The sequence below is a fragment of the Ambystoma mexicanum genome, chromosome 6q, assembly GCF_040938575.1.
Source record: "Ambystoma mexicanum isolate Mex_15411 chromosome 6q, UKY_AmexF1_1, whole genome shotgun sequence".
Lineage (NCBI taxonomy): Eukaryota > Metazoa > Chordata > Amphibia > Caudata > Ambystomatidae > Ambystoma > Ambystoma mexicanum.
In genome coordinates, this window is record NC_090937.1 from 176,775,816 (window position 1) to 176,803,366 (window position 27,551).

Consider the following 27,551-nt stretch of genomic DNA (forward strand, 5'->3'; position numbering starts at 1 on the left):
CCTTTTCTTTATACGCGTATGGATCTCTCTCTCCAAAGTGGTCATGTTGGAGAGTCTTACTTGACCATCAAAACTAAGGTGCAAGGGCTCTCCCAAGTCTGTAGCATTGAAGTCCGTATTTTCTTACCTTGGCAGTTGTTAGGCTGGCTTGCATTAGACACACAAAAGGAGTTCCGTGCCGGTTTTCTTTTTTTGCGCCAACAACGAGCCAAAATGATGTGTGATCGTTTTTTAACACACCACGCAGTGCAAAAGCTCAGAGCTGTTGTCAGGCCCACCCCGCCACCACAGAGGCATCTGTGGAGTGAGAAGAAAATAACATGTTATTTTAGTTGATTACAAGCCCTTTATTATTTCGGGGGGGGGGAGGGGTGTGGGGGGAGGTGTGGAGAGAAGTGTGGTGTTGCACGCGCCTGCGGTGGAACAAGAGCGGGGATGTAATCTACTTGAAAAGGGGCCGAGTGATTCAGTGCTTTCCCACAAACCTTTCAGAAGAGACCGATTGGGAAACCCTACAGGTGACAAACGGGTTCCTTATTCAATATACAGCATCTGTGACACTACACAAAAGGGAATGGTGCGTACCCTTTAGCGCAGTATAAGTTATCACTTAATGGGAAAACATAAGTCGTCTTTTTGAACGATGTAAATCAAACCATGTATCGAACATGAAATGAAAACCTATGCAAGTAAATTACACCTTTGCATAGGATGGATCAGTGCCAAACGGGTGCGTGGAATTGTTGTACATACTCACTGGCCAGCGTCCAGAGTAATTCTGTGTATAGGCTAGAAGAAGTCCTGCAGTTCAGTTTAGGCAGTTTCTTGCCAACGTCCTTATCTGTGACTGTTCAGTGAACCTGGAGAACACGTGGAGGGTATTTTAAGGAAGGCCGGACTGCAGTTGTGTCCTTCGGTGTTCACAACTCGTTTGGATAAACGTCTTTGCACCCTAAGCAGAAGTAGGAAGGTCTGGCTACGGACACCGACGGACTGGAGTTTCCTCACGCATGTATGTATACAAAGAAGACTCGATGTTGCAATGGCATTTCCCAGAATGCATCTGACAATGGAAAGGTGGTTTAAAATTCTCTTTGCTTGAAGATTTAAAAAGGGTTTTCAGTTTGCAAAAGTCATTTCTCGCCTATGGAAAAAGTAATACATGTAACCATGATGGGACTGATGCACTCTTGAGATGAATCAAGAGTCTTCTACTTTGCTGGCCTTTAAGCTGCCTGGCGAAGCTTAACATTCCGAGGCAGCCGTTTTGGCACTGGCTGTTTTGGCACAACTCCTTTGTTGCACCTCCCATTCATGCAGGCAACAGGGCCCAGGGAGCTACCCGCGCTGGGATAGCACTGCAAACGGCAATATCCCTCATGGAGGGAGCTATCTGCGCTGTGATAGCACTGCCAACTGTAATATCCCACATGGAGGGAGCTACCCGCGCTGGGATAGCACTGCAAACTGTAATATCCCACGTGGAGGGAGCTTCCCGCGCTGGGATAGCACTGCAAACTGTAATATCCCCCATGGAGGGAGCTATCCACGCTGGGATAGCATTGCAAACTTTAATATCCCCCATGGAGGGAGCTATCCGCGCTGTGATAGCACTGCCAACTGTAATATCCCACATGGAGGGAGCTATCTGCGCTGTGATAGCACTGCCAACTGTAATATCCCACATGGAAGGAGCTATCTGCGCTGTGATAGCACTGCCAACTGTAATATCCCACATGGAGGGAGCTATCTGCGCTGTGATAGCACTGCCAACTGTAATATCCCACATGGAGGGAGCTATCTGCGCTGTGATAGCACTGCCAACTGTAATATCCCACATGGAGGGAGCTACCCGCGCTGGGATAGCACTGCAAACTTTAATATCCCCCATGGAGGGAGCTACCCGCGCTGGGATAGCACTGCAAACTTTAATATCCCCCATGGAGGGAGCTAACCGCGCTGGGATGGGATAGCACTGCAAACTGTAATATCCTGCATGAAGGGAGCTATCCGTGCTGGGGTATGTGAAGGCACCATGAAGCAAGACGCACACAGCAGATTCAATTACTGAACAAAAGGATTTTTATTTGATATGTCCGGATGGATTAAGGCCCATCTTGCCCTAAATTAAGGTGGGATTTCCCTACCTAAAGAAACTAAGGATCGTCTGTGTCTGCGTGTTCAACTTTAATGCCTGTCTGTGTCCAAACCTATACTTCCTCTCACACTTGGAAATATACAATGTGTAGGGATGGCAGCACCAAATAACGCAATTTCAAAATGTCTCTTGGTTTTCTTCCCCAAGTTCACCACAGTTCCAGAATATCTCGGGGTTCCCTTCCCCAAGATCAACACAGTTCCAAGTGGTTCAATTATCTTGATTTTCAGCAATATTATCAATGTCCACTGGTACTCCTTTCAACTTGGACCGAACAAAAATACTCTTTTTCACTTCAAGTATATCACACAGCGTTTGCTTTCAGGCTTTACTTGACTCTTCCTAGGTTGGGTCTACTCAGTCTAGGTGCAGTTGTCAGACCACATGGTCCACCCATTAAAGCTCACACAAACGGTAACCCTTGGCACTTTGTGACACTCTTAGGTCTTCTTGATTAACACTGGTTTTCCATCAAACACCAGTGTTAGCACTCGTCACCTGTTTTGGTTTATTTTCTTTTTTCTGGCAACTTAGGGCTTTACCACTATTTCTAGTCTTTTTGGCTTTGCTACCACTTGCATTCAACTTTATGATGGTGCATATCCTTTTCCACCACTTTTCATTCACTTTGCCCTTTTCAAGTTCCACAACTTGCCTGTTTCACGTGTCTCTCATCCAGTTCATACTTGCTCAAACATCCCTCACTTTATTCCTTGTTGCTTGCAATACATTTCAACTCCTTGTAACACAGTACCTATTTGTCTTCCCAGCTGTGCCACACTTTTACATGCATTTCATATCTTTTCTGTAGTTCGGTATTCAATGTTGGCAGTAGTAATTTCCTTAATACTTGGCACTGTTCCCATGCTTCAGTCTTATTGCAAAAATCACTTGGTATATTTATTCACACTTCCTTCTCTTCCCTCAGGTTCCAAACCCTTGTATTATGTGCCTGTCGCCTGCACGGCAACACTGAGGTGTGCCCCAGAGCACTCCGGTATAAGTATTCTTTCCCTCATACTCACTGGAGCTGCTCTGCTTCGTCGGGTGGCTTCGTACGGCTCTTCATTCGCCTCTCTGCTCCCGCATAGCCATCGGGAGTTGTGGCAAGCAGCGCTTGCTACCAAAGAACTTTCAGGCAGTGGCCTGCAGCAGCCAGGAGTTCTATGTTCTCCAGCTCCAGCTGGGAACCCATAATGTCGGCAAATGATAGGGTTTTGGTCCTCTCGCGTCCGCTATCTGAGCCTGGCAACACACAGCATCCTCTGCCCATCCTGCTCCAGCTTGCTCCTCGCCGCTCATCTGTCCCCCTCTCTCCAGGCTGGTTCTCCCAGAACTGGCGCGAGGGCATGCCTTTAAGCACCTGCAGCCTCCCAATAGGTTGTAGGTGTGAGTTATTGGCCTGACCATCATTACAACGATTAACAGGGCATGCCTGACACTTTCCAGGCATCTTCCTGTTCTCAGTAACATAGTGGTGAAACTGACTAGGAGTGTGCATTATTCCTGGTCGCCTCTTCCTCGTCCCAGTCTTAATAGGATACAGTTGGAATATATATATATATATATATATCAGTGGGGAAGAGTCACAACAACCTATGAAGGTCGGGGAGAGTGGGGTTTATTTGGACAAGAGAAAGGGGGATATTGTGTCTCGCCTGTGGGCGGCCTCTTACCAAATCCCCAAGGACCCTCCACCCAGGTGATGCTCCCTCCCATCTCCACCCCCAAGGTCAGGATCCTAAAGCAATGATCTTTCCCTGGACACCTGAGAAGAGGATCCAAAGGGAGTAGGTGTGAGGATACCCTCGGGTTTCTCACATACCCTTCCCCCTATGCAGGTTGGACCAAGGTGCTTTACATGGAAACTGGGAGAGAAAGTCCACGTTACCTTGCTCTTGGCCCTTCCGGTGTTCCACTGAGAAGCAATAGGGCTGGAGGTCCAGGAACCACCACGTAACCCTAGGGTTGGATTCCTTCCTCTGATTAATCCATACCAAAGGGGAGTGATCTGTAATCTGTCGAAACCTAAGGCCCAAAAGATAGTATTTAAAATGGATCATTGCCCATTTGATTACCAGTGCCTCTAACTTGATGACTGAGTAGTTTTTCTCTCTGGAAAACAACCCCTGACTGATGTATAATATCGGATGTTCCCATCCTTCATGATTTTGAGATAAAACGGCCCACAGTCCCATTAAGGGCGCATCTGTCTGGAGTATAAACTCCCTAGAGAAGTATGCAACTTTCAAAATGGTACTCTTTTAGGGCTCAGCATTTTCCAGTTTGTCAGTTAAGCAGGAGGTTTTAGATGCAAAGTTTTGAATGAACCGGTGGTAGTAACCAATTATCCCCAACAAGGCCCGAAGATCTTTCTTAGTTTTTGGTGTGGGGGTATTGATAACAGCTCTTTTTCTTGTTGGGGTTGGACAGCACCATTACCCACAAAAAAACCTAGGTATTTAACTGCAGATTGGGCCAGTTTGCATTTTCTGGCCTTAGCGGTTAGCCCAGTCCTTCTTAACACTCTCATGACTGTGTAAAGGTTGTACAAATGATCTTCCCATGTCCTGCTATGAATTGCAATGTCCTCTATATAGGCTCTGCAAAAGTTTGAGTATGGTTGTAAGATTTTATCCATCAACCTCTGAAATGTTATGGGAGCACCATGCAGACCAAAAGGCAGAACTTTAAACTGCAACAGTCGTAGGGGCACAGCAAAGGCAGTTTTCTCTTAGTCAGAACCATACAGCGGAATCTGCCAATGACTCTTTGTGAGATCTATTGTTGAAAGGTAGACTGCATTATCCAGCATGTCAATAAGATCGTCAATACGTGGCATTGGTTAAGCGTCAAAGGCAGGAATGGCATTCACCTTTCTAAAGTATACGAAACCTCCAGCTTGCATTGGATTTTGCCACCAACACGATGGGGGTAAGACCACTGACTATTAGAAGGTTCAATGATGTTGGCCTTAACTTCCTCAATGATGGTCCCTTTCTGGCACTCGGGTAGTCGATAAGGTTTACCACTTTACCTTCTGGAGTGTGAGACGGGCATAGTATCAAGAGAGATGACACAGGCAACAGAACTTACGTTTCAAAGGATACTATATTTAAATGTCAGTATGGTGTAAGGACTAACTTGCCCTATAACTAAGGTAGGGATTTCTCCTGCCTAAAGACATGAGACATTTGGATCGTGCAAATGCAGTAACACGAAATGGAGGTGAGTGGAGAGGATTAGGATGCGAAGTGTAGGATCAGGGAAGAAGACAAAACTATAACGTTCCCACTATGTCTTGAGACAATTCTGATCGTGCAAGTGCATAAATAAATAGGCCATGCTGGTGCAGGGTGAACTCCAAAATAGGCCATGCCTGAGATGGGGCGTGGCACTGCTCATAATCATTACAGCCACACCAAATTGATATCATGCACGTGTTAGCCCTGTAAGCCCAGTTCAGCTGTGGAAGGGTTCTGTGTATCCTCCCCCATCAAGCTGGGCATTGCCCTGCTGGCAGGAATTTACAGGAAGCTGGCCTGTGAACAGGAAACAAACAGCACACAGATTGACAAAAGGCTTGGCCTCACACCAAAATGCTGCGTATCAAAGGTCTTTGATCCTAGTAAGAAGGGAAGGGGTGGGGTTAGTGTAGACTGGAGCTCTGTGTACAGTGGAGTAAGACTTCAACCATCTTGTTTCTCTGCATCTTGCTATCTTTGCTTAGTCTGTGTTCTTTCCTAAGTGATGGGTTTTATGTAGATGTTTTCTAGTTGGTTATTATCGTACATAGTGTGTTTAAAGTATATATGTTTCGAGGGGATTGGGTCCTCCGACGTATTCCATATCTATGACAGTAATCACCACAGCTGTGCTGCTTCGGAAACTTTTTCGGCGTCCTGCGTCGATGACGTCGATGCGCCGCCGTCGAGGACCTCCTCCGACGTCCGACGTCATCCGATGTGATAAGTAGGACGCACGACGCCAGTAGCCTCAGTTCCGTTTTTTCCGCGAACGTGTTGCTTCGTGTTTCTCGGTTCTAGCCTCGACTCTTTGGAGTTCTGTTCTTTCTGGTTCTTCGAGCCTGTTCGTTTGTGAATATTCCTTCGCAGCGATGTCTTCCACTTCGTCTTCAACCCCGCGTCCGGGCTTCAAGAAGTGCGGGGTGTGTGGGTCCAAGATGTCGGTGACTGACTCGCACGACGCCTGCCTCTGGTGCCTCGGGGAGGCCCACGACACGGATGACTGTGTCGACTGCCTGTCGCTCACTTCCAAGGCCTTACGCGAACGTAAGAAGAAATTGTCGGTAGGTCGGGTGTCCAAGCCCCGGAAGTCGAAGTCGGCGGGGCTTTCGACGGATGATTCGAGGGGTGACTCTCCGCGTCATCGTCGGAGGTCTCGTCGGTCTTCTTCTAGGAGTCGGTCTCGCCACTCCTCTGCCTCTTCGAGGCGTTCTCGGAAGCGCCGTCACCGGTCGCCTTCCAGGTCCTCTTCCGAGGACTCTGCCCGGCACGTCGGTTATCCCACCAGCCGTGCGACGCCGGAGGAATGGGCTTCCTTCGGGAAGAAAATGTTGGCGATTCTTGAGTCGCAGGGTACTCAACCGTCCGCGCCCCCGAGTGGGGTCGGCCGTGTGAGGTCGAGAGACGCCGCTCGCAAGAGTGGTCGGCACGAGTCACGGGAGAGGTCCCGTTCGGACAAGGAGGCTCGTTCTCGCCGTACCCGTTCCAGGTCCCGGTCCTCGACGCGATCGAGACCGTGTGCACCTGTGATGTCTTCGAGGAAGACATCGACGTCTGAGGCGTCGAGGGCGTCGACAGGCTTTCTCGAGGCTCCGGCTCCGAGGAAGTCGTCGAAGCCGTCGACGTTCAGGTCGTCGAGGGACACGCTCGGGGCTCCGGCTTCGAGGGCTGTGTCGACGCCGCCGATATTGGAGGCGCTGCATCTGACGTCGACGCCGATTTCGTCGACGCCGATCCTCTCGGCGCCGTTGCCGGTTTTCTCGACGGCGGCGCCGATTCGCTCGACGCCATCGACGCCTTTCGTGTCGGAGGTGCCCCGTGTCTCGGGTGTACCCCCTAGGAAGGCTCTGGCTAAGAGCAGGCACTCTCAGGTGCCTTTCCACCACTTGGATTATATTTCGGAGGCGGATGAGGATTCGGTTGGCCTGGTTCCTGGTCAGGTGCCGGATGACATTGTCTCGGGCCATAGTCAATTTGACGAATTGAGGCAGTCGCTGCATGATGCTAGTGGTCTGGACACCTCTCCGGAGGTGGAATTTGGTCGGCCTGAGCCTGGCTCCCATGCCGATTCCTCATACCGGCGCCTTATGGCTAGGGTGTCTGAGTATCTGGGATGGTCTGCTCCCCCAGGGGAGTTTGTGCAGGATGATCTGACGGACATCCTTGATGTTGGTCCCCCATCTGACCCGGTTCTGCCATTCCATATGGCTTTACAGCGTAGGGTGGCGGCGGCTTGGACTGCTCCGGAGAGTCTCCCGGCGGTGGGCAGATCCTTGTCGCGGAAATACCGTCCAGCCAGTGGCGACCCCTGCTACTTGACCAGGCACCCCACTCCGGAAAGTTTGGTGGTGCAGGCGGCCACGGCCCCGGCAAAGCAGGCGTCGTACCCTACCATCCCTCCTGATAGGGACGACAAACGTTTTGATGGCTGGGCGAAGAAGGTGTTTTCTTCTGGTGGTATGGCGCTTCAGGCGGCCAACTCCATTTGTGCCTTGTCACGTTTCACGCACACTCTGTGGAACTGTGTTGCGTTAGCGGCTGAACATATTCCCGAAGGGGACGAACGGGATGGTTTCCTTGCTTTGGTCCAGGATGGTAAGGATGCCATGTGTGAGTCCGTTCAGTCGGGTTTGGACTTAGCTGAATGCGTCAGTAGGTCCATGGCGGCGAGCACCGTGATACGCAGGTTTGCGTGGTTGCGGAAGTCGGGGTTTGCTCCTGATGTGCAGTCCCGGCTCCTCAACATGCCCTTTGATGGTGAACATCTTTTTGGCAGCAAGGCTGACGAGAGCCTTGAGAGGTTGCAGACCTCAAAAGCTGCAGCGAAGTCGTTGGGCGCTGCAGTTCGCCAACCTCCGCTTTTTCGTCCTAGGGGACAGCAGTGGAGGGGTGGCTCCTTTCGCTATTACTCGTCCTTTGGTAGAGCGAGAGGAGCTGGCAGTCAAAGGGGCCAACGCAGGGGTACCAGAGGTGGACGACAGGGTACCCGTGGTGCCAAGGCCGCTCGGGCAGTTGCCTCTTTGCCCTCAGGTAACGCCGCAGCCGCTCCTACTCAGTCATGAGGCCTTGTCCCATGGTTCGCCGGTTGGGGGAAGGCTGGCGCAGCATCTTGTAGAGTGGCGTGCCATTACTTCGGATGTGTGGGTTCTGGAGATCATAACCCACGGCTACTGTCTTCCCTTTCGGCACAGGCCTCGCGACAATCCACCGGGGAACCTCTCTTTGAAGTGTCCGGATCCGCTCCTTGCGCAGGAAATTCAAGCCCTGCTGGAGAAAGGCGCCATAGAACTGGTGCCTGTAGCGGAGAGGAACAAGGGATGGTATTCCCCTTATTTTTTGATTTCCAAGAAAGACGGGGGATTGAGACCCATCATGGACTTGCGCGGTTTGAACAAACTCCTCAGGAAGGACAAGTTCAAGATGGTTACTCTCTCTCAAGTCCTCCAGGCCCTTCAGCTTCAGGACTGGTTGGTGTCACTCGACCTCAAGGATGCTTACTTCCATGTGCCGATCCATCCCAAGCACAAGAAGTACCTGAGGTTCGCGGTTGGCGACTCGCACTTTCAGTTTCGGGTCCTGCCGTTCGGTTTGACCTCCGCCCCGAGGGTTTTCACCAAGCTCATGATGGTGGTGGCAGCGCATCTCAGGCAAGGGGGGATTCACGTCTACCCCTACCTGGACGATTGGTTGATCAGGGGGAGCTCTCCCGAGCGGGTCCTGGATCATCTGTCCGTCGCCTGCCACTCCCTTCACAGGCTGGGCTTCTCCCTCAATTTAAAGAAGTCCCATTTGACGCCAACGCAGAGGCTCCAGTACATCGGAGCAGTGCTCGACACTTCCCTGGGGCAGTGTTTTCCTCCCCAGGTGAGGGCTCTTCACATTCAGCAGATGGTGCGCAAGTTTCAGCATGCCCAGACGCTCCCAGCGTTCGAGTTCTTGAGGTTGCTCGGCCTCATGGCGTCCTGCATTCTTCTGGTGCCAGAGGCTCGCCTGCGAATGAGATCTTTGCAGTGGGCACTCAAGATGCAATGGTCGCAGTCCTCCGGCAGGATGTCGGACCCGATTCAGGTGCCGCCCTCGGTCGCCCGGGACCTTCTGTGGTGGGCCGTCGAAGGCAACTTGATGAAGGGGGCTCCGTTTTGGCTTCCCTGGCCGGAGGTGACGATCGTGTCGGATGCATCCCTCACGGGATGGGGAGCTCATGCCAACGGGCTGACAGTCAGCGGTCGTTGGTCTCCGTCGGAGTCCAGACTCCATATCAATCTGTTGGAGCTGAGGGCCGTCAGGCTAGCCCTGAGGGCTTTTCTGCCGACTGTGCGAGGGAAGAATGTCCTGATCCTGACGGACAACACAGTGGCCATGCACTACCTCAACAAAAAGGGGGGGGCAGGGTCACTTCCTCTGTGCAGGGAGGCGATGCAGCTCGAGTTCTGGGCCATCCAGCAGGAAGTTTCGATCTCGGCAGTTCATCTGGCCGGAGTCGAGAACGTGACGGCGGACGCTCTGAGCAGGCAGTGCACGATCTCTCACGAGTGGGAGTTGGCTCAGGAGATTCTCCTGGAGATCTTCGCCCTTTGGGGGACCCCTCAAGTGGATCTCTTTGCCTCCAGTGTCAACCGGAAGTGCGAAAGGTTTTGCTCGCGGGAATTTCCTCCAAAAGGAGCCTTAGGAGACGCGTTCGTGGTGGAGTGGTCGTTCCCGCTGCTGTACGCGTTTCCTCCGGTCCCCGTCATCCCGCAAGTGCTGCGGAGGTTACGGAAGTTCGGTTCCCGGATGATCCTCATTGCTCCGGCGTGGGCTCGGAGGACGTGGTACCCGGACCTTCTCGACTTGTCCATCTGCCCTCCACGTCGTCTTCCCTACCGAGACGATCTGCTCTCACGGGAGGGGGGTCAGGTTCTCCATCCAGAGGTCGGATCCCTCAACCTTCACGCTTGGCTTCTGAAAGGTTGAGGTATAAGGATTGGGACCTCCCTGAAGACGTGATGGAGGTGTTGCTTTCGGCCCGAAGGCCCGCAACTAAGTCTCTGTACCGTTGCCGTTGGCGTAAGTTCTGCGACTGGTGCAGAGTTCAGAATGTGGATCCTTTTGCATGTGACATCCCCATGGTTCTGTCCTTTTTGCTTTCTTTGGCCCACAGGGGCTTGCAAGTGGGTACCATTAAGGGTTACCTGGCGGCGCTGTCCATCTTTAAGCGCTCATCTGAAGAATGTTCTTACTTTAAAATCCCTTTAATTTCACAGTTTCTGAAAGGGCTCACTAATGTGTTCCCTCCGTCGCCTTTCCTGGTGCCCGGTTGGGATTTGAACCTTGTTCTTAGGTTTCTTATGGGTGCTCCGTTTGAGCCGTTACATTCTTGCCCTTTGAGGCTGTTGACTTTGAAAACTGTGTTTTTAGTTGCGGTTACTTCCGCTCGCAGAGTGAGTGAGTTACAGGCACTTTCTGTTAAGCCACCCTTCACTGTATTTCACAAGGACAGGGTTGTCCTTCGAGTTCGTCCTTCTTTTCTTCCGAAGGTAGTGACGGAATTTCATTTGGCCCAGAAGATTGTTCTTCCGGCATTCTATCCTCCTCCGCATCCTGGTAAGGAAGAGGAGAGGCTCCATAGGCTTGATCCTAGGAGAGCTTTGAGCTTTTATGTTTCTCGCATGTCCCGGGTCAGAGTGGACGATCAACTCTTTATTGGTTACGCTGGTAAGCGCTTGGGGCAAGCTGTGACGAAACAGACTTTGTCCCGCTGGATTATTTTGGCCATCTCGGAGTGTTACCGCTTGGCGGGCAAGGACCCTCCGGCTGGCTTGCGGGCCCATTCTACCAGGGGCTTGGCTGCATCTACTGCCCTGCAGAGGGGTGTTCCTATTCGCAACATCTGTGATGCTGCCACCTGGGCTTCAGTGCATACATTTGTGAGGCATTATTCCCTCGATTCCATCAGAGGGCAGGATCTGGCCTTTGGCAAGGCGGTCCTTTGCTCTGCTATTTGATTGGCTATTCTAAATTTTGTTTCTAAATTCTTTCCCTCCTCCTTGATTTGATACTGCTTTGGGAGTCTGTCATAGTTATGGAATACGTCGGAGGACCCAATCCCCTCGAAGAACAAGTTACTTTCTTACCTGGTAACGTTCTTTCGATGGGATGGTCCGACGACGTATTCCATATCGCTCCCGCCCTGCCTTCCCCGCTGCAGAATTTCTGTTGCGTTTGCAGCTTACGTTCCGCAAGGCTTTGTGTCGGACTGGCAGTTGACTATTGTCACACGTTCTGGGGGAAAAAACTACAACTGAGGCTACTGGCGTCGTGCGTCCTACTTATCACATCGGATGACGTCGGACGTCGGAGGAGGTCCTCGACGGCGGCGCATCGACGTCATCGACGCAGGACGCAGACGCCGAAAAAGTTTCCGAAGCAGCACAGCTGTGGTGATTACTGTCATAGATATGGAATACGTCGTCGGACCATCCCATCGAAAGAACGTTACCAGGTAAGAAAGTAACTTGTTCATTTTTATAAAACCGTGATTGGTCATTCCTATATTTTGGACTGTTCTGCTTTGCTGTTTAGGTCGCTACTGAACTAAATTCATATCCCTGCTTCGAGTATAGCCTTCCCATAGCCCACGTTGCCACAAAAGGTAAATGAGGTAAATCTCTTATGTTACCGATGTAAGTTTAAGTTTATTTCGGAATAGTTATTCCATAAAACTTGCAGCAATATCAAACCTACAAACATTAAATAAGAATAAACAACGAAGTTAGCAAATAATACATGCCAATCATTTCCACAATAAAAGCGCTTTCTAATATTTAAAGCTTACACTAGATGGGGCAATAAATCCCTGCCCAAAGAGTGAGTTTCAGCTCTTAAAATGGAACACTCTGCAGGGTGACATTGGTAAAAACCTGCATCACGCAAAATCAGAAATAATGTTCTCACTCGTGACTGTGCAGTGCAGAAGAACATAAAGTGCATTAAATCCTCACAAATGGGGCCACAAAGTGGGCAGTTTTGTTTGTCTGGAGTACCCTTTCTATTTTGCATTAACTGCATTCAGTGCTATGCAGTTAAATCACGCCCTACAAATGAACTTTGTATGAAACGACTGATTACTCCAGATTAAATAATCTTGTAATTGTGGATGAGAGCACCAAATATGTACGGTTAGACTGTTTCTTAGTTCTCGCGTATTGGAGCACATGCGCTCTCTAAAACAAAAGTTCCATAGTGCAGTCTAAAATATAAGGATAGTTAAAGTGACTTTGGGCATTAATAGATCTGAGCAGTTGCCTAATGTATTTGGACCAAGGGATCATGTTTACCCTTTCCTTTATACTGGTAATAAGAAATTGAGTGAGGTCGGCTTTTGGATTGGACCAAATACGTAGCCAGTAGTGCCCTGGTTCAAGTGCCAACTCCTCTTCCAAAAAACCTATTCCTAGTTCTAGATTAGCAGCATAATTAGCAGATGATCTCAGTAAACCTAAAACGCTTTTGATAAAATAACTCAATGGTTTGTAGGGAAGTCAGATTTACAAAACCTCAAAGCGTAGCACCGTACTTTGGAACCGAATGTATTCTTTAGATTGTATGTCTTTAGGATCATGTCTATTGGTTGAGCTTTACACATTTCAGTGAAATGAGTGACGGCCCCCAAAGCTTGTCACTTTAGCAGCTTGATTTTTATGTACTTACACCCTGTTAAGTGAGTAGAGAAGCGTATACCAAGGTAGTACAAAGCAGACACTCTTGGTATAATATTTGTGTTACTATGCATGCATTTGTGTGATAGCTATCTGCTTGTAGCCAGTGGAGCAGACACAAAAGTGCCGCTGATTTTGAAGAATTGGCATAAAATGTGTCATAAAATCAGTATATTTATTTATCAACGGTTGTAGGGCTCACAGGGTCCTGTCCAACCGGACTGTAACATCCACATAAGCCAGCACGGGTAATGACATCTTGCCAATTTTAGGAACAACTGCTCCTACTGCTACTAAGGCTTCTTAAGTCAGTTAATATTGTGAGAAACCTGAAGATCTCACCCGCTTGTCCCCGAGATCTGTCATCCAGGTGGCAAGGTCACAGCCATCACTATTGGATCCAGTTCCTCCGGGTGGACCAGTGGGGGGGAGGATCACCTGGATGGGGGGGTTCGGGGAGTGGAAATGGGACACTGATGGGTGAGATGTGGTACCCCTTTTCTTATAACCCCTTTTCCCCATTCTACCCCATAGGATATTTAAAAGCTCTACCCCCCCCCTTCAGACTTAGGTTTCTTAGTATAGGCCCTTTTATTTTGACACAACTCCACTAGGACTGCCTTATTTTCATTTGATGGTCGACGCTTGCTCCCATCTTAGATTTAGGTTGAGTTTAGGTGTTTTTCCACCCTGCAACCATTCTTCAATAAACACCCTTGGACTGTAAACACTTGTGTATACCTTACTTGTTGCCACCATGTGTTTGTCACAACCGCATGACCATGTTTGTAAAGTTTTCCTGTAGTTTAGGGACAAACCAGTTCTCCTGTATGTCTGCTGCAATGTGCTGTTTGCAAACGTGTGATGGATGGTGTAACTGGTCGAAGGCGACCAGTAATGACTTGTGGGGCATTACCGCTTTCCCTGATATCTCCTGCCGCCATAAAAGATCTGTCGGGGACTTTTTACACCTTCTTTTCACCCAAAGATCTTTTCCTGCTTGCGCTGCTCATCCCTGCAACTCAATCAGCTGCGCAATTGGTAGGGTATTGTACGGTGGAGGCAACTGTTCCGTGTTGAGTCTTAACACGGGATACTCTGAAACCTGCGGCACTTGGCGATACACAGCCCTTTTTTCGCTGCTGCATCCGCAGCAGCGTTACTGAGTGAGACCTCATCTGTGTTTTTAGTGTGGGCGGTGCACTTTGAGTGGTACTACAGATGACTGGGTTACTGCGTGAAATGAGCTTGTCCAATAATGCACCATGTTGAACTGGAGATTCGTCTGCCCTCCTGAATCCTCACCTTTTCCACTGTGCAAGGCCCGCATGTACTGTGGTTGTGTCCTATGCCGAATCGTAGCAAATGGTCATGTGGCACCCTTGGGACGTTTATAGCTCGGCAGCTTGAGCCGAGAAATGCATTGGTAATTTCTTCTGCACTAGTGTTTCGTATTCACCATCCACTAGAGTAGACCGACTACTGCTGCCCCAGTGTGCCGTAGGCATGTGTCCTGGTTAATTGTGGCTGATCCGATAATGAAAAGGGCCCCCCACCCCCCTTGAGTGCCTTATGTGCTTGTGGGATGTCGTCTTCCTCTCCCTCAAAAGTTACACAGTCATGGTGACCTCATCAAAAAACATTTCTGTCAAAATGATGGCTGGATGATAACAGTTTTGCATTGTACAATGTGAATGTTTGGGTTTGACAAAATCCCGTATGCAGATGCCTGTTGCGTGGTCAGTGTGGATTTGAAGTGTTCCAAAAAGGCAAAAACTGCGTGCCTAATGTACAGTGTTAGAGCATCCAGTTACGATAGTTGAACTCTTTTCAATAGCAAATGCGGAAGCAGCAAATGCTTGCTAACAGGCAAATTGGCCCTGCATCACTGAATCTAGGATACCACTGTAATAGGCCAATGGCTTGTGACCCATCAAGAGTTTCTGTGTCAGTACCGCAGTCATCAGTTGTCTGTTCGAGTGGGAAAATAGGTAGAACTCTTGCGTCTAGTCTGGCGTTGCTAACACTGGTGCAGTGGAAATTACCTCCTTAAGGTCATTGAAACTGGTACACATTTCCTCTGTCGACACTATTTTGTCACCTTTCTGAGCTTCCTTAGGGCCTTGCTACAAGGGTCTTGTGTATGCTGCATAATCAAGTATCCACCCCCTACAATAATTGCATAGCCCCAAAAAGATTTGCATTTCCTTCACTGTTTTGGGCTGTGGGGTGGCGCACACAGAGGCAGTGCGGACTCCATTATTCTTTTGCCATTCACAGAGATTAATTGACCCAAGTAGACTACATGCTGGAGGCAGTACTGTAGTTTCTCCTCATCAAACTTGTATCCCTTGTTGGCCAGATGTTGTAGGAGTGTTATGGAGTCCTTACTGCACTGGTGCTTGTTGACACAGCACACTAGTAAATCTACATATTAAAGGATGGTACTTAGCACCTGAATATTGCCTAAATCAGCGTGTAATATTCTGTTAAAAATACTGGGGGACTCACAGTACCCTTGAAGCAGACTTGTGTGTTCAAAGTGCATACCCCCATGCGTAAACGCGGTAAGTTACTGTGTGTCTTGGTACAAGGGAACAGAAAATAAGGCATTCTTAAGATCCACCACAGTAAAGTGTGCCGCCACTTTGGGGGTGTTACAAAGTATTGTCAAAGGATTTCGAAACCCCTAGATATTCTGCTTGTACAATGTCATTAAGAGGGCGCAAATCCTGTCCTGTATCATTCTCCAGCTCCACCCTTTCACCACCTTAATCGGGTATAAAGCTGTTGTATGAGGAAGTAAAAGGTACAATTATCCCCTGATTTAGAAGGGCAATGATGGTGTCCTGTATCCCTTCCTCTGCCTCTCTTGGCAAGGGATACTGCCTCACCCGGGGCAACATGTCACATGGCTTGTGTTATTCAAACTGGGGACACTCCTTGTAAGAGGCCATCATTGTGAGCATTTGCTGCCCATAGCCTGTTGGAAGTCTGGCTCAGTGAAGGGGGACAGGACTACTAGAGCCATCAGAGAACATTGCACTTTTCGCTACTGCACCATTGTGTCAGAAGGAATAGAAATTGCTAGGACTATCTCGCCATCCTCGGGTTGAAACACGTCTGCATCAGTCACTTCTCTAAGAGGCATTGTTGGGTCAATAACCAACACTGTGTGCCACTTCCACCCCTCTGAGTCTGTTCCAATTACAGCAATCCGTTTAGCTGATACCACCAGACCTTGCAAATCTAGGGACAATAGTGTTCTTGCCACCAATTCAGGGGAGACCACAGGTCATAAAATGAAGTCAGACGGCACTCGCCAACAAGCTTTGCCAATTTGGGGCACTGCCTCGAGAATCACTGGTATGCCATACACAAACGGATCGGGGTCCACGGGAATACTGCAAACCATTGCCTCTCCTACCCTCGTATGTATTATGATCATTGCTCTTACAACACACATGCCCGGGATGGCACACCCTACTCCATGGTCCTTGAAGGAGATTGTCATGTTCAATTTACTCAACAGGCCTTGACCCAAGAAATTTATCTGGGGAACTCTCAGAATACAACAGAGGTGCACTCACCTTTTTTCCTCCTATTTTGATATCAAGTTTTTTTGTACAGGGAACCATGGCAACAGCCCCAGGGAAGCCTTGTGTAGAGAGTTTCACCTGATAATGGGAAGTTTCCATCACTGATGCATGATTTAGTGGCACCTGTGTCAACCATGAAGATGAATTGCTTGTTACCTATCTTGGGGCCCACCAAGGGTACCTCGTCCGGGTGGACTGTCATGGACAGGTCTGGATACGCAAGAGTTCTCTGTGGGCTGTCCTAGTCGTGGTATGTGTTGGTGCCAGGGAACGTAAAAGGGTTCTTTCCCACCACGCTCGCTCCTTGGTAGGGTACTATGGTGCCATTCGGCACTGCATCGGTGGTTGGCATGCTACTCCCGTACATGGTGTTTTGTTGGAGCATTAGTGGTTGTCATCTGCGGGTTCTGCCCTTGCACACCTGAGGGGTCATGGCGGCAATTGCGTTTAGGATTGATGGATCTCAAAGGGTATGGAGGTTAGCCTCAGGAGCTGTGCCTGTGTTGGGGCTAGAGCGGTGGTTAATAGTTGCTATATGGGTTGCATCCTGCCCCTGCCTGCTCCCAGACTCCCTTGCAAAATGTCCCCATTTCCCACAGCTCCAGCATTGCAAGGGACCCATACATGCTCCACGAGGTCCCATCCCTCCAACTCACCATCTTCCCCCTCTGAACCCACGCCTGCCACGTTGCTGACCTCCTTGCTGCCACTATAGGTAGGGGTACTGCGATCCACCTCCCCACTGTCCTTGTTTTCCTTCTGGAATGAATGCTGCTATTCTCGCCTCTGGAGGTGCTGCGGTCTGCTCCGCCACCCCCGGTTGCGCATTTGATGATACCGCCCCTCCAACTGCTATTTTTGCTAGTTTATTTTCTGTACTAGTTTCGCTTCCTCAGCCTGAAGCCTCTGAGCAGTTTCCTTTTCATGCTCCTTTATCCTCTTGCAATGGTGTTCTTGGTTTAGGGAGTCTAGATTCCAGGATGTGAGGGGGATATGAGCCATGGTCAAGTACGGTCGAGGGGTTTGAAATGAAGCACCAGAGTAGTTTGCAGATGAGTTAGTGTAAGCAACCCCCCAACAGCATACAGGATATATGTAAGGCGTTTTCCCCAGATGAGCTGAACCAGTCTTTTATCGCATCTAGAAAGTATTTGACTGTATCCTTGGGGGTGGTCCCAAGGAAGTGATGTGAGCGGCATTGTTAAATATTTCATCAGAGGAGCCTGCAACACATACACACTTACCTAATCCAATAAGCGCACCCACTCTGCCATGGGAAGGCCATTATCTTGTGGTTTTTGAGAGCCAGCTTTCTCTCTCTGCTCAGCAGCCAATGTTCCCAGTGAGACAGCAGCTTTATTCGCCACCACTTCCAGAATTGCTTGCAACCAATATTTAGCCCAACCTACTTTCATGACACCCCACGTGGGGTATTAGTGAGTGCCATACAACTGTGCGTCCATCAGAGGAGTGTAGGTGGGCATTAGGTCATGGGCTTGTTCTATGTCACTGGCTTGTTGTAGGTCACGGGCATCTTGGATCTTGCCATGTTGTCTTTCAGTTTGCTGCATAGCCAGGGGTGCTCGTGCGACTGGAGCACTGTGGAATGGCATCTGGTAGTGGAGCCCACATTTTCTGCCCCTTCCTCTATTCCAGTTGAAGCACACAGGGAAGGTGTCCTTGTACCGTACCATTAGAGCCGCTTTTCCCAGGTATGCACTGAGCTTCCTGGGATGGTGGAGGAGACACTGGCAGATACACACTGGAGCGGGAACTCTGCGCCATGATGGGGAGGCATATGGGCACAGACCCAGCAGTTGGTTTGATTGAGGTTGGGGGCCGCCAAATGACAGGTCTGGAGGAAAGAGTTCTCTTGGTAGTCCGTTAACGCAAGAGCGAGGAGCAGAGCAAGCGTGATTAACTGGCTGATGGCAGACATTACGGATTGGCTTTGGGGACCCACTTGGGAGCAAGAACACCCAGTTGGAGCAGAGCGTATGCAGACGAGTCAGAGTCTTTCTGTCCTCCAGTCCTTCGGGAAGCAGATGAAAAGTTCACTAGACCCAAGGGTGAAGCAGAGATCTCACAAGAAAGCAAGCTGGAAATAAATCAAAGCTGGTACATAAAGACAGAACGATGGTATAGTACAAAAATGAAAGATGAAAGGCAAGACTGGTATGCTGGAACAGAAAATGTTAATTAAAGTACGCTTATAACAAAGTTAGCTTGGTACACTGTAGCTATATGATGCTCACATTAAGATACTAGGTGATATTCAAAAGCGGAACTGTTACTCCTTAAATGCAGGTCGAAATCCAAACATACAACTCGCAAATACAAAAAGGAAAAATAGAAAAATATTTGCTTTCAAAAGGATAAGGCTTGAAACTAAATCCAAAATTAAAAGGAAAGAGAAAAAATATATGAAGAAATTAAAATGTAAAATTAATGTTTTTTACAATATTAAAATTCAAAATTCTTTAAAATACAAAAAATATTAAAGTTGAAAATGCCAAAAATGATTTAATTTATTTATTTTTACATTTCTTTATTGGCATTTGTTACAGGTACAACAGCAGTGTGACAATAGTTGCCACATGCGGCATGATGTGAGGATATCAATATGAAATCATCCGTTAATATTTAATTGTACAAAACTTTAACATACAACGTTTATAACATACAACGTTTAACATTAATTGTCTCCTTGTGGTTAATGAGAAGTTCAGCGTGGGCGAGTTAGTGGGGGAAGGGGGGCGTGCCAGGGCTGGGAGGGGGTTGGGGGAGGGAAGGAGTACGAGAATGAGGTGTCAGTTCTGTTTCTGGCGATTGTCTGTTTAGGTGACTTTGTGGCGGTCGGTTCAGGTGACATGGGGACGAGTTGTTTGTGGGGGCTTTTCGTCATTGGAGGGGTGAAACAGTGCCCATGTCAAAGCCTTCCAATCGTCCAGTGCCTGGCTTGCATCTTCTGGGTATTTAGCAACACTTTCCTCTCAGGCAGAAGTTTCCGCCCTGACCCATCGTTCCAGTTCACTATGCCATGCTTGGAATCGTGGGCCACCCGGCCTCTTCCATGCCATTGCAATGGTCCTCTTGGTCAGGATGCATGCCATGTCCATGAGCTTTACGGTGTGTTTAATTTTGGCTAATCTGGGGTAAGTCCCCAGGAGGCACTCCCTGGGGGTCCATTCATACCTGGTCGTGCCTGCCCTTCTGCAGGTTTGCTCTACCTTGGCCCAGAGCTGCTGGGTCTTGGTGCATTCCCAGAACATGTGCCATAAGCCTGCTTTGTCTCTGTTGCACCATGGGCAGTTGTGATGGGGTTGCTTGCTGAACTTGGCTATTCTATTCGGTGTTAGATAGGAGCGGTACAGTACGTTTAGTTGAATTAATCTGAATCTGGAGTTCCTGGATACCTCCTTGGGGAACGCCAGAGCTCTCTCCCATTCTCCGTTGGTCATTTCTCGCCCCAGGTCTCTGTCCCATTTAAGTTTCAGTTCAGGGCCACGGGGATTAGGCCTGTCTATTAGGTGGCTGTATATTTGAGACACCGGTCTCCAGCTCCCTCCCAAATTATACAGTAGTGTTATGAAGGGGTTGGGTTCGGGCTCTTCAGGCCATGCATCCCACTTGTCTCGTGCTAGCTTTCGAATCTTTTGATACCACAGGATCTGAACACTGGGTGTATTGTCCTCTGATTGCAATGAGAAGTCGCTGAAGGAGCCTTCGTTGTATAAGTCTCCCCATGTGTACACTCCTTTCCTCTCCCAGTATCTGGTGGTTGCCAGATCAACGCTGTTCTGACACAGATCCGAGCGGAGCTGGATGTCCGGAGTGTATGCATGTTTCAGGAGGAGAAGTGACTTTGTTCTATTCCAGACCTGTCTTCCCAAAGTGGCCAGTAAGGGCGTTTCACTTGGGAGGTGTTGGGGTGCCCATATGAGTTCCTTCAGCCATATTGGAGCGATTGGTTGGTGTAGAAGCGCTGTTTCCGAAGTGACATCATCGGCCAACCATTTGGCTACAAGCTCAGCTGGGCTGCCAGATAATATTTCTCCAGGTCAGGAAGTTGTATGCCACCCTCTCTGTGTGGGAGAGTTAATATGGTTAGCGCCATCTTGTCTGCCTTTGCCCCATAGGAAATCCTCGAGTATTGTCTCGAGTAAGCGAAAGAAGGGGGCTTTGATGTAGTAGTACACATTTTGGAATCCGTAGACGAACCTGGGAAGAACAATCATTTTAATGATGGACGCTCTTCCCATCATGGACAGGGGGAGTCTTGACCAGAACCCTATCGATTTGCGTAAGGGGGGGCAACGCCGCCATGGTGTTATTTTCGTGCATGCGCTCAGGAGTGTGTAGAATGTTGACTCCGAGATAACAAAATGAAGTTGGTTGCCATTGCACACCCAGTGCAGGTAGGTCAACAATGTGTTTGTCTTTGATGTCAGCCAGTGGAAAGAGGCAGGATTTGTGTCTGCTGAATCGTATTCCCGATACTTTGGCAATATTGTCGAGGACCTCCAACATAGTCAGGACGTTCTGGTGCGGGTCTCACATAGAGGAGGACATCTGCGTACAGGTATATTATGTGATCTACCCCGTGCAATCGTATACCTGCATCGAAGAATTGCTTTCTGAAGTATGTGGAAATGGGTCCGAGCCCAAGTATGTAAAGCATGGGGGGAAAGCGGGCAACCCTGCCTAGTGCCCCTCTTTATGCCCCACGCAGCGGAGGCAAGCCGTCCAGATCTTACTCGTGCCTTTGGTTTGGTGTAGAGTACCTTGACCCATCTGATAAATTTCTCCCCAAAGCCAAATTCACGGATGACCGTTATTAGCCATTCCCAAAAGATGGAATCGAACGCCTTGATGGCATCCAAGGATAACAGGGCGTAGGATCCTCTGTTTCGATCAGCCTCGGACATGACGTGCTGGAGTCTGCGAAGATTGGCGGTGGTATTGCAGCCTGGCACTAAGCCATTCTAATCTGGGTGCACTATTTCTCCTATTACCCTAGAGAGCCGCTTGGCTAGGATCGTGGTCAATATTTTGACGTTGTAGTTGAGCATTGTAAGCGGGCGGTAGGAGTCGCAATCTTCTGCAGATTTGTTGGGTTTAAGCATCGGGATCACCAATGTTTCACGCATGCTCTCGGGCAAGGTCCCCAGTTCGTATGCCTCCTGGAAGACCTCGTGCAGCAGCAGGGTTAGATTTGGCTCATAAGTCTTGTAAAATTCAGAGGGTAGCCCATCACTACCCGGGGCCTTGCACGTGGCCAGGGACTTAATTGCTTCTGATATATTTTCCGTGGTGATGTCTGCATCTAGTGCTTCGCTATGTGTGGAGCGACAGCCTGGGTAGCCCTTTCTCCTCTAGTGTGTCCGAAATCTCGTCTTGGGGGACCTGGGCTTTGTGGGAATACAGTTGGGCGTAAAATTGCTTGTAAGTGTCATTGATGCCCTGTTGGGTTTGATGCAGCGTGCCATCCATGCTTCTCAGGGCTGTGGTTAGGTGCTTGGTGTTCCTTTTTGCAAAACCAGGCTAGAAGTCTGCTGGGCTTATCTGCTTCCGTGTGCGCTCTATTGGTTCTGGTGGTATAGTCGCATTTGGCTACTCTGTCCCAAGCTTTTTTGCATTCGGTTCTGATTTGCTTGAGTTTGTCCTCCTCCTGCTGGGTGCTCTGGGCGTCGGATTCCAGCTGTGCAATCTCGTTTACCCACTGCTCCAGCTAAGTTCATACATGTTTCCTAATGCCTCCCACCTTTGCTATGATTTCTCCTCGTATAACTACCTTTAGGGCATCCGATAACATCCTTAGGCGGTCCACACTGCCCATGTTCTCTGCTATATAGTTCTCTAGGGAATCCCTGAGGTCCTCCCTGAATGTTGGGTCCTTTAATGCTTCTGTGGGCATTCTCCATGTGGGTATTGGGGATCTCGGGCCTATGATGCTCCATTCAATCGTTAATGGTGAGTGGTCAGAGATGGTCCGACCTAGGTATTGTGCCTTGTCGATCTGGGGCAGGTTTTCTCTACCAGTGAAAACATAGTCGATCCTAGTGTGGAGGTTGTGTGGAAATGAGTAAAAGGATTAGCCACGGTCATCTGGGTGTACCTCTCGCCAGACGTCCACCAGTTCTAGGCGGTCCAGCATGGTGTTCAGCGCCATAGTGGACGCTGGCGGTACACCGGGGAGAGGTGTGGACCTGTCGAGTTCTGGGTTGCTGACGCAATTGAAATCACCCCCAAGATGAAAAATCTGTGCCTGTATTGTGTGACCTTGGCATACATCAGGTTTAAGTGGGCTGGTATGTTGTTGTTTGGGAGGTATGAGTTCACTATGCATATATCAGTTTGCTCAATATGGCCCCACAATATCACATAGCTTCCATTTGGATCTGATTCAGTCCTGGTTAGTTGGAAGGGGATTTGAGGGATGATCCATGTAAACACCCCTCTGGCATATTTGGAGTATGTAGCACCGAATCCCTGTCCACCCCTGTGTGTTTGTAGCGTTGCTGCTGATTCCTTTTGTTTGATGGGTTTCCTGCAAGAGGGCTAGTCCGATCTTCTTCCTATGCAGGTAGGATTTGATCCTGTTTCGGCCAAGATAGGTGCCCAGTCCCCTCACGTTGCAGGTTAAGACCTTAATGCGCGTGGCCATGATAGTTTGAGGGAGGATGCAAGTGTTTGTTCCTTGTGGCCCCTCTTCTCTTGCTTGGAGATCTGGGAGCTTGGGCGCCTCCCCTCCAGATTACCTGGCCCTGATTTCTCCCCCTCCGCACCTTCCGAAGGCACAACTGTGGATCTCGGAGACATTTTAACGGTTTCAACTTCCACTCTGGTGAGTGGTTTAATAGAGTAAAGCAACTGTGAAACAGGACTGAACAACAAAGAACTGCCTCTAACAGTTGCTTGTAACTGGCAGTGCTCAGAGGTTCCCGTGTTGTCTGGACCATTCCAGGTCATTAGGCGCGGGTGTTGTGCCGGCATTTTGGCCTGCGCAGGTTCTGGGGGGGGTGGGTTGTGACGAGCTGCATGTGTGGACTCCGGAGCGCGTCCGGAACAGTTAACAGCAGTGTCGTAGCTCGTTGCTTATGTGTTAACTCGTGTGCTCTTCTGCCTTTGCAGCTAAGATTGTTGTGGCTGTAGTCAGATGTAGTTGACTTGCGTCATACCCTCATGTGTTATCGTGTGTGGGTTTGGATGCATTTTGCTTCTTTTTCATCTAGTACCTTTTGAGTATGGGTTCTCCTTCTCCGGCTAAGTTATGTTAAAGCCACATATTCGCTGCCGCTGGGGTCTCCAGAAATATCGCCTTCCCATTGTAGATAACCTTCAGGCGGGAACGGTATAGGAGCACATATTTGAGGTTGAGTTTTCGCAACCTTGCCTTTACTGGCACAAAAGAGTTCCTCACGCGTTGCACTGTAGGAGTGTAGTCCGGATAGATCACTATCTTGGAGTTGTTTCGTGTGATCTCCCCTCCCTCCCTTGAGTACTTCTGTATTGTTTCTCTGTCGCGAAAGTTTAATATTTTCGCAATTTTTGGGCTGGGGTGTGATCCTGGTGGGGGCCGTTTTTGTAGAGATCTGTGGGCCCGTTTCACAGAGAACCCTTGGGTAAGTTTCCTGGCCCCAATTTACTGTAGGAGCAAGGTCTCCACAAAGTCAATCGGATCCGAACCCTCCATATCTTCCGGTATTCCAAGTATATGTATATTGGTGCGCCGGTGCCGCCCTCCGCCTCTTCGGATCGTGCTTCTAGTTGGGCCACCTTCATCTCGAGCTTTTGGACTTTTGCTTGTAGGTCGGAGGTGGTCTCGATGTTGCTCTGTAGGGTGGCTTCTGCAGTGGTTACCCTCTCTGTCAGGTTACGGGCATCTTGCCGCATCTGCTGCATGTCTGTCTTGACCTCCTCAATTTTGGTATCGATGAACGACCTGAGCGCTGCAATGGCTTGGAGTGCCTGTGTATCCTTGGGTTCTTCATCAGAGGCGGTTGGTTCTTCATCCGTGGCAGCTTCGTGCTTTGATTGTTGTTTAGGCCTTGCCGCTGCGAATGACTCCATTATAGTCGATTTAGGCTTGTTTCTGGGGTGGGGGGACATCTTCAGTGTGTCTCCACGGGTAGTCGTCCCAGGTGAGGGGCTGCTGCTATTTTGGTGGTTGTATGATCGTTGTGCAGGGCCCAGGAAGGGCTTCCTCCAGTCTTGAGCGGATTTTGGCGCTCAGCTGTGTTACGGCGTGCCTGGCTGTAATTGTCAGTTCACCTTCGGGCTGGCGGCGACGCTCGAGTGCTCTCTTTCGGTCTCAATACGGGCAGTGGGGCAGAGTGACCCACCACACCCCGTGGCAAATCTTTTACGGGCCTCCAGATGGGCCCCAGTAGTCTGCTACTTCCTCGGGTCTGTGCTAGATTGTCTGCCGTCAACTTATCTCTAGCTGTTGGCGGTATGGGTTACTGCGCGGGCTGGGGCTTCTGTTTGCTGTTGGTTGCCCCACCTGCGTTCGATATGGACGGGGCCGGTGTGTGCTATCTGCCCGGAGCACGGCAGGCAGTCTAGGCGAGAGCCACAGGGTTTGGCGGCGTCGTCGTCCGCTGGGGGCGTTCCACATCAGTTGCGCCCTTCCCCTCCGCGCTTCAAGCTGCCTCTCCGGTCGCCATCTTGTTTGCTTGGGGGCCTGCTTTCTGAAGCCTCGTTTCGCATGAAACCTGCTCCGATTTTGTCTTTTTTTTTTTTTTTCGGTTTCTGCGGTCGTGGTGTGCAGAAGAACTTCCTCTGCTGTCTGGTAGCGTTTGTAGGACTCAATGTGAAGAAACGCTGCAGTTATCAAGGATCGTAGTGGAATCCGGACGGAGCTCCTCTGAGGCTCGCTCCATGAGCTCAGACGACGCCCCCCAAAAATGATTTAAAACAAAATACTAAATGTTCACTGTCAAAATACTAAGGTCCATTAAAATCAGTTCAAGGGACCACGGTCCAAGAAAATATCTGATGGACTGTTTCCATGCTGGCAGGTTTTCTGAGTGGGGTTGAGGGCAGATTTTGGGGGAAAAATACTCCATACTCAAGGGGGGTGCAGCGTCGTATCTATCCCTCCTGTACTAAATGTAATCTTGTCTGGCCTGGCATAGGTTGTTCCTCGCTGACCTGGCGGTAGACTGTCACATGACTGAAGTAAGTTGTTTGAAATATGCCAGAACTGATTCATCATCACTCAGTGCCAAAAGCAACCTGTTAACAGCGGGAAGAGCTGCAGTGGGCAGAGGCACTGTTCTTGCCCTCATGCTCTCAAATGGAGACAGTCCAGCAAAACCGCTGGGCATACCTCTCGTGCATATGAAGGCAAGGGGCACCAACTTTTGCCAGCTTGTAACTCAGCATTCTTTTTTTCTCTTTTCCCCAAGCTTTGTTTTCTATTTCATCCCTGGGGTGGCCTGCAGTGAGCGGAGCAATGGTGTTGGTTTTGCTACAGCAGTTTGTACTGGAGAATTGGGGAGAATGGATCAGGGGCACAGAACTTGCAACAGAGCGCAGACAAAAGGTTAGGACAGCAGCAACAGCGTGAAGTGGAGAGCTGTAGTGGGCCAGAGGACACATTGCCCCACAATGATACTGTCAAACAATGTTCCCTCTAAGCTGTGCGCATGTGCGCTTGCCCAGCTTCTTTCTGGGTGCCGCTCAGAAGATTTTTAGCAGCGCACACAGACAATTCTCACCTATTCAAAAAGATTTAATAAGGCACAAGCCACAGCAATTACCTGAAAATGTCTTTCTCTTAAAGTAAGCAATTAATCTTGATATTCTACTCATTTGCATTACACTACTACGCATGTGACACCTAAAATCCCTAACAGTAAAATACACACACATGAGGTTAAAAACTAATATGAAAAAGTGGCTCCATGAACAGAAGAATCTAACCAAGATAGGGCTGCACACATTAACCAAATAATGTTCCCTCCCCACCCATGACTCCTAAACCCGACTCTACCACACTTTTACCTTATGACTAATTTCTTCCCCAGAACACATTAAGATACTACCAGACAATGTCGACTCTTCCTCTCTTGGCTCTGAAAAAGGTTAGCAGGCGTGTTCCTACATCCACTTGTTTAATGTTTGTTATAACATGAATAACGTTCACGGCCAGAATTTCTGTTACTCATTGTGCCTTACCAAAAGCATCACCCATACTATATAATCGAACTACCACCTCAAATATCAGATACTGACTGTAAGTAAGTAGGCTACTTGGATGTGTACCCTTATCCCATATTTCGTCTTTATACATGTATCACGCAAGTGCTTTGAAGCGGTCCCCTTGCAAGTTAACGCATTATCAGCCCTCTAAAGATTTTGAGAATACAATTGTGATGTTCACCGTCTCCTACTTTAGCATTACTAACATTACCCTATAAGTGGAGAGCAACATTGCAATACCATTTACTCAGCCAACAAGGGATAATGGTTATGGACTGTGCCTGGGATTTCTCGCCCATCGTATCAGGGCATCAGATATTCAGACAGGAGAATGGTTTTCAAACAATCTGCATCGTTTCCAAGTGTTCAGAGTTCCTTTGGGAATAGACCTTCACACGTTGTATGGTAACTCACTTCTATACAAAAACGGTTTCACTGAGCACTTGTGTAATCCTGAACCATGTTATAAGAGTGGGGTATGTTGCAAACAATTGTGTATGCACTGCAAAAGAATTGTGTACATGCAGAGTCATGACATTCTTAAAATGCACATAATATGTTGAGGCATTTAATATGCCTTACTTACAAAGTATTGTGGGTCTGCAAATAACCCAGTGAGTGTTTACTACTACAATCGCTCACT

At 49.0% G+C, this 27,551-nt stretch overlaps 1 protein-coding gene across 4 annotated transcripts in view; it reads left to right on the top strand.

Moving 5' to 3' along the window:
• SLC49A3 (solute carrier family 49 member 3) overlaps nt 1-27,551 on the top strand; it is a 684,087-nt gene that overhangs the window by 114,577 nt on the left and 541,959 nt on the right. The gene's annotated exons all lie outside the window — the stretch shown is intronic.